Below are 8,629 nucleotides of genomic sequence, written 5' to 3' on the forward strand. Positions count from 1 at the left end.
CGAGCTGTGGTGACGTGGCAGTAGCGGTTCTTGGGTGACGCACTCTGGAAACAAAGAGGAGGGAGCCCGATTCCGGAGTGCATCACCCGAGAACCGCCATCTGGCAATCCAGGACCCCTCAGGGGATGTCTGAGAGCCAGTTTCGGCCCAATCCCCGGAGGCCAGGCCAAGGGACCCCACCTGCTGGAGGAACCCTGCTCACTCCACAGATGCCCTTTGAGCCACAGCACCACCCTGGGTGCAGCTGGCCAGGGAGAGACCACGGGAGGTTGGCTCCAGGGAGTGTCCAGCCTATCTTGCCCAGTCCCACCCCGCCAGCCACTTTCTAATTAATTTCCTTTCAATGTGCATGAATCTGTGCACCAGGGCACTAGAATATGATAGTACTAGAAGCCCTATGCACAAAGATTTGTGCCAGAATGGGCCTTTCTTTCCCTGGCTGCCGGCACCGCCTTCGCTCCAGCCCGGAGCTGCCTTTCTGCCTTCCAATGCTGCTCAGAGGCCCAGAGCTGCCGGGGGTGGTGCAGAATGCCTGCGTCGTTGCCATGGTGACGACGCAAGCGTCCCGCCCTGCCCCCGGTCACTAGGTGCCCACGTATGCAAATTAACCTGCCATATTTGTTGGGTTAATTTGCATACTCACTCCTGATTGGCTGGTGGGTGTCGCGAAGGTACGGTCAATTAGCATGTTACTCTTTTATTAGGTAGATATATAACATACTAGAGGCCCAGTGCATGAAAATTCATGCACTGGAGGGGGGTCCCTCAGCCCGGCCTGCCCCCTCTCACAGTCCGGGAGCCCTCAGGGGCAGAAGGCGACCTGATGATCAGTGGAAGACAATGCCCCATCACACTTCTGCTGCTGCCACTGCCAGCAGTGCAAGCCTCGGCCGGCCCTGGTTACTTGAGCCTCAGGTGGCCCTGGGTGGCTGGGCAGCCGACATCCGAGGCTTGCCATCACCTCAGGCCAGCCCTGGGCGGCAGTAGGTGTGCACCTGCCGCCCCAACGGGGCTGAGGGGACTGGGTGCTGCCATCTTGTGGCTGTGGGTGCCACCACCTTTGAGGGTTTGGCAGTCAATTAGCATATTCCCTCCTTATTGGCCCTGGGCGCTGCCATCTTTGAGAGCAGGACAGTCAATTAGCATATTCCCTCCTTATTGGCTGTAGGCGCCGCCATATTTGAGGGCGGGGCAGTCAATTAGCATATTCTCTTCTTATTGGCTGTGGGCAACACCATCTTTGAGGGTGGGGCAACCATTAGCATATTCCCTCCCTATTGGCTGTGGGTGCTGCCATCTTTGTGATGGTGTGAGGGTCAATTAGCATATTCCCTCTATTAGATAGGATAACAATAACAGCACAATAGAAAGTGAATAAAACTGTATAGGAGTAACTTTTATATTGGGAATTAGGTTAGAATAAATCTGACTATATTATGATATCTTGAGATGTATATAGTACATCCTAGAGCAACCCCTAAAAAAGTAACTCAAAATATAGTGAAAAGTTATTAAAGAAATTAAAATGTTATACTAGAAAGTATTCACTCGGTGAAAAATAAAGCAGTAAAGGAGGAAGAGGGGAAAAAAGATACAAAACATAGAAAACAAAAAAAGAAAATAGGCATGAATACAACTATATCAATATTACTAAAGCGAGTGGATTACACAATCTGATCAAAAGACAGAGATGGCCATACCAGATGGAAAGACCAAGATCCAACTCTGCTGACTACCAGAGATACTTTGTATTCAAAGATACTAAAAGATGGCCCTTGCTGGTGTGGCTCAGTGGTTGGAGTGATGTCCTGTACACCACAAGGTGGGGCTTCAATTCACAGTCAGTGCATTTACATAGGTTACAAGTTCAATACCTGATTGGGGAGCATGTAGAAGGCAGCTGATGGATATTTCTCTCTCACATCAATGTTTCTCCCTCCCTCTCTTTCTCTCTCTAGAATCAATTAAAGAAAAGAAAAAAAGATACTAGTAGACTGAAAATAAAGGTATGAATGAAGATCTTTTATGTAAAAGAAAAACAAAAGAAATCTCAGTGGGTATACTAATATCAGACAAACTAGAATAAAAAAAACACACATGTAACTAGAGAAAAAGAAGGCCATTCTATACTGATAAAAGGTCCAATTCATCAGGAATATTTAACAATTATAAACATACTAGAAGCCCGATGCACAAAGATTCGTGCTAGAATGGGCTTTCCTTTCCCTGGCTGCCAGCACTGCCTTTCCACTCCTGCCCAGCCCCTTTCCGCTCAGGCCCCGGAGCCGCCTCTTTCCACTCCAGGAGCCGCCTCTTTCCGCTCCAGCCCCACCTTCCCACACTGCCCAGAGGCCCTGAGAGACCGGGGGTGGGGCAGAAGGCCTGCATCATCATCATGACAACGACGCAAGCATCCCGCCCGCCCTGTCACTCGGTGCCTGTGTATGCAAATTAACCGCCATCTTTGTTGGGTTAATTTGCATATCACTCCTGATTGGCTAGTGGCGTAGCGGAGGTAAGGTCAATTTACATGTTTGTCTATTATTAGGTAAGATATATGCCTAAAAACAGAGCACCAGCATACATTAAGCCAAAAATTAACAGAATTGAAGGGATTGTTGCAGAAGACCAAATAAAACCAAGCGATGCTTTAAAGAAAAGGCAGGACACTGTTTAACCCTTTGCACTCGCTTGCTTTTTTCTCGATTCCTTTATTCTAATGCTAACCGTGTCGAGTCACACTCGACATCCGAGTGCAAAAGGTTAATACGCCGGCAGACTCAGGGAATAACTTTCCAAATCTGCGTGAAGGAACATGCAGGGGGCTTCTCTTTATACCTCCCTGTGGTCTTTGTCCCGCAAACATGGATTATGCTTCTGGTCCTTTTCACGGGCCTTACAAGAAGGCCCCCAGGTGTTGGGGGTCTCCAGGCCATATCTGATGGTTTGGCCTGGTGCCAGCGTTAATAACCCTCCCTCCGGGGCAGTGCACTGTTCACAGTAACAGGTTCTGCAAGACCTGGTACTGTATCTGGTAAGGAGGTAGTGACTTAATTATAGGTTATCAAGAATGTACACTGAGCTTGCTGGCATAGATTCAGATCACTAATCCCCAAATATCAGGGTTACATTGGAATTAGCCCTTTTTAGCCTTCTCAGGATAAGTAGACAATTAATAGTCAGGAACTTTAACATCCCACTTTAGATAATGGATAGAACAGACATTTAAGAAACTCCCCATCCAGGAGTTCCAAAATGGCAGTGGTGTAAATGGAAGCTACACTCCTCCCAGGACCAAACTGGAATTACAGCTAAAATACAAAAAACCATCCTGAATAATCAATTGAAGACTAGCTGTAGAGAACCCTGATAACCAAGGATATAAAGTGGAGATGGCATAGAGACTGGTAGGAAGTGCAGAGGCACAAGAGGGCTGGCCAGTCTCCCATAGAAAGCAGCTGAAGTACTGGAGAGATACCTCATCTGTGGGGTGTTGCCAGGGAGAATTCTGGCATCTAAACTCCAATCTGGGCTCCCTAGCCAAGAACCAGAACTGAGAAAGGTGTCCACATAACATCTGGCTGTGAAAAGCAGCAGGGTTACTGTCTGCCAGGGAGAGATGGCTGGAAATGCAGGCACGCTCTTAAAGGGCCAACACACAAAATTTTGTATGCAGCTACTCACCTTGGGCTCCAGCAGAGGGAAGAAATAGTGGACTAGAGCAGTGTAAGAAGAGTCCAGGATTGGGAGCTCTGTGGTTGGAGCCTGAAGAGCAGCCACTCCAGTCTCCAGTGCTGAGTCATTCTCCTATACTGCAGAGGACTTCTTTCTCCAGCATACCTTTACCATCCAGGCAGCTTTTGCCTTGTTTGCCTGGTTTGCCTTGGGAGAGGTAGGGGGAGGAATTGCCTCACCCAGTTGGAAAACCTCTAACACCACCCTATGGAGTCTACACCTAGCTGTGGTAGATAACCCAAGACTAATGAAAACTGAATAAATATCAGACTGCAGGCAGAGGCAAAATGGAATAGGTACTGAATAAAGAGCTTCCCAGATGAAAAAAAAAAAAAAAAAAGGCTAATGGAGCTTATCACCACCAAACCAGCACTGCAAGAAGGTCTTTGCCTTATCTCCTTCTGGGCCCTGTGCTAGGAAAAGCAGGCCTTGGTGCACATCTATGTCATTTCCAAAAACACCCAGAGCCAGCAGAGGGAGCCAGCCACAGCTGTGGATGGCTGATAGCACCAAAGGGTATTCAGGGCTAGTTGGAAACAGCATCTGACTTTGTCCTGTGCTAGAGACTGGGAGTCGCAGCATATCTACCTAATACACAGACACAAACCCAAACAGGCAGCCGGAATGGGGAGACAAAAACTCAAGCCCTAAATGAACAAGAGAATTCTCCAGAAGAAGACCTAGTAAAGTAGAGATAAGAACATTTTCAAATATAGAGTTCAGAATAATGATTAAAAGGATGCTCAACAGAATCAGAAAAAAATATAAGAAACTGTGAAAAAAAGACCAGCCAGAAATTAAAAATGACATAACACTAATAAAGAAAACGGAAGGAATACATAGCAGATTAGGGGAAGCCAAGGATCATAGCAGTGAATTAGAAGACAGGGTAGAAAAAATAATCAGAGAACCAAAAAGAAAACAAAACCAGGAGGACAGCTTAAGGGAGCTGTGGGACAACATGAAACATAACAATATTCACATAATAGATATGCCAGAAGGAGAACAAAGTGTGAACAAGGGATAGAGAACCCGTTTAAAGAAATAATGGCAGAAAACATCCCTAACCTGAAGAGATTGAGAGCAATACAATCATAATAGGGGACTTTAACACCTCGCTGACTTCACTGGATAGATCTTCCACACAAAAAATTAACAAGGAAATAGAGACTCTAAATGACACACTGAATCTGATTAATTTAATTGACATTTATAGAACATTTCATCCCAAGGCTGCAGAATATACATTCTTCTCAAGTACACATGGGTCATCCTCAGAGAGGCCACATGTTATGACACAGAACAAGTCTCTACAAGTTCAAGAAAATTGAAATCATATCGAGCATCTTCTCAGATCACAATGGAATGAAATTGGAAATCACCTACAGTAAAAACACTCAAAAACATTCAAACACATGGAGGCTAAATAGCATGTTACTAAACAATGAATGGGTCACCAATGAGGTCAAGAAATAAATAAAAAATGTCCTGGAAACAAATGAAAATGAACACAAAACTATCCCAAATCTATGGGACATAACAAAAGCAGTCCTGAGAGGGAAGTTCATAGCACTAGAGGCCTACCTAAAAACAAAAAACAATAAAAACAACAAAAATCAATAATAAATTATTTAACCCTCCAACTTAAAGAACTAGAAAGGAAAAGCCCAGAGTAAGCAGAAGGAAGGAAATAATGAAGATTAGAGCAGAAATAAATGACATAGAGACTAAAAAATCACTACCAAAAAAAAAAAAATCAATGAAAACAAGAGCTGGTTCTTTAAAAAGATAAACAAGATCGATGAACTGTTAGTCAGACTCATGAAGAAACAAAGAGAGAGGACCCAAATAAACAAAACCAGAAACAAAAGCAGAGAAGTAACCACTGACACCACAGAAATACAAAGGGTTATAAGAAAATACTATGAACAACTATATGCCAACAAGCTGGACAATGTGGAGGAAATGGATAAATTCCAACAAAAATACAATCTCCCAAAACTGAACCAGGAAGAATCAGAAAACCTGAATAGGCCAATAACAACTGATGAAATAGAAGCAGTAATCAAAAAACGCCCAGCAAACAAAAGCCGGGTCCAGACAGCTTCCCAGGAAGTTTTACCAAACATTCAAAAAAAGAACTAACACCTATACTCCTCAAACTATTCCAAAAAACCCAAGAGGAAGGAACACTTCCAAGCTCTTCTTCTGAGGCCAGCATTATGCTAATTCCAACACCAGATAAAGGCACTATAAAGAAAGAGAATTACAGGCCAATATCCCTGGTGAACATAGATGCTAAAATCATCACATAGATGCTAAAATCATCAACAAAATATTAGCAAATATGATCCAGCAATATATTAAAAAGATCATCCACCATAACCAAGTGAGATTTATTCCAGGGATGCAGGGCTGGTACAATATTGGCAAATCCAACACCCATTTTTTATAAAAACTCTCAGCGAAGTGGGAATAGACGTGGCATATCTCAACATGATAAATGCCATATATGACAAACCTACAGCCAGCATCACACTCAATGGGCAAAACTAAAACAATTTCCCTTAAGAACAGAAACAAGACAAGGATGTCCACTTTCACCACTTTTATTCAACATAGTACTAGAAGTCATAGCTACAGTGATCAGGTAGGAAGAAAACATAAAAGGCACCCAAATTGAAAAGGAGAAAGTAAAACTCTCATTATTTGCAGATGACATGATATTGTACATAGAAAACCCCAAAATTTCCACCAAAAAACTACTAGATTTAATAAATGAATTTGGCAATGTAGCAGGATACAAAATCAATACCCAAAAGTCGATGGCTTTTTTATACACCAATAATGAATTCTCATAAAGAGAAACTAAACAAGCAATTCATTTACCATTGCAATAAAAAAAAATTAAAATACTTAGGAATAAACTTAACCAAGGAGGTAAAAGACCTATATTCGGAAAACTGTAGGATGGTATATCTATACTATGGAATACTATGCTGCAGTAAAAAAGAAGGAATTCTAACCATTTGCAACAGCATGGATGGAACTGGAGAGTATTATGCTAAGCAAAATAAGCCAGTCAGAGAAAAATAAATATCACATGATCTCACTCATTTGTGGAATATAATGAACAACATAAACTAAAGAACAAAAACAGATCCAGAGACAGAGAAGCATCTATCAGATCGTCAAACCTCAGAGGGAAGGAAAGGGAGGGTGGGGGTAAGGGGGAGAGATCAACCAAAGGACTTGTATGCATACATATAAGCCTAACCAATGGACACAGACACCAGGGGGGTGAGGGCATGAGTAGGGGGTAGGGATGGGGGGCAATGGGCGGATAAGGACACATATGTTATCCCTTAATCAATAAAGAAAAAAAAACCTGCAGGATGTTGAAAAAAGAGATAGAGGAAGATATACAAAAAGTGGAAGAATATACCATGCTCATGGATTGGTAGAATCAACATCATTAAAATGTCCATACTACCCAAGGCAATCTACAGATTCAATGCAATCCTTACTAAAATACCAACAGCATATTTCACAGATCTAGAACAAATACTCCAAAAATAGAGCTTGAATAGCTGCAGCAATCTTGAGAAAGAAGAACAAAGTTGGAGGAATCATAATACCAGATTTCAAGTTATACTACAAAGCCACCATAATCAAAACAGCATGATACTGGCACAAGAACAGGCATATAGATCAATGGAACAGAACAGAGACTCCAGAAATCAACCCAAGCCATTACACTCAATTAATATTTGACATGGAGGCAAGAGCATACAATGGAGTTAAGACAGTCTCTTCAATAAATGGTGTTGGGAAAATTGGACAGATACATGCAAAAAAAATGAAACTAGACCACTAACTTACACCATACATGAGAATAAACTAAAAATGAATAAAAGACTTAAGTGTAAGCCAGGAAACCATAAAAATCCTAGAAGAAACCATAGGCAGCAAAATCTCTCATTAGCATTATGTTTACAGATACATCTCCTAGGGCCGTGGTCAGCAAACTGCGGCTCGCGAGCCACATGCAGCTCTTTGGCCCCTTGAGTGTGGCTCTTCCACAAAATACCATGGCCTGGGCGAGTCTATTTTGAAGAAGTGGCATTAGAAGAAGTTTAAGTTTAAAAAATTTGGCTCTCAAAATAAATTTCAATCACTGTACTGTTGATATTTGGCTCTGTTGACTAATGAGTTTGCCAACCACTGTCCTAGGGCACAGAAAACTAAGGATAAAATAAACAAATGGGACTACATCAAAATAAAAAGCTTCTGCACAGCAAAAGGAACCAGCAACAAAACAAAAAGGGAGCCCACTGTATGGGAGAACATATTTGGCAATGATACATATAATAAAGGGTTAATATCCAAAACATATAAGGAACTCATACAACTTAACAAAAGGAAGACAATCCAATTAAAAAATGGGCAAAGGACCTAAATAGACACTTCTCCAAAGAGGACATACAGATGGCCAAGAGACATATGAAAAAATCCTCAAAGTCAACTGATCATCAGAGATGCAAATTAAAATGACAATGAGGTATTATCTCACACCTGTCAGAATGGCTCCCATCAACAAATCCACAAATTACAAGTGCTGGTGAGGAAGTGGAGAAAAGGGAACCCTAGTACACTGCTGGTGAGAATGCAGACTGGTGCAGCCATTATGGAAAACAGTATGGAGTTTCCTCCAAAAATTAAATAGGGAACTGCCATTTGACCCAGTGTTCACACTTCTAAGAATATCTCCTAAGAAACTTGAAACACCAATCAGAAAGAATGTATACACCCCTATGTTCATAGCATCACAATTTACAATAGCTAAGATCTGAAAAAACCCAAGTGCCCACCAGCAGATGAGTGGATAAAAAGC

Source organism: Cnephaeus nilssonii, assembly GCF_951640355.1.
Source record: "Cnephaeus nilssonii genome assembly, chromosome: 4".
NCBI lineage: Eukaryota > Metazoa > Chordata > Mammalia > Chiroptera > Vespertilionidae > Cnephaeus > Cnephaeus nilssonii.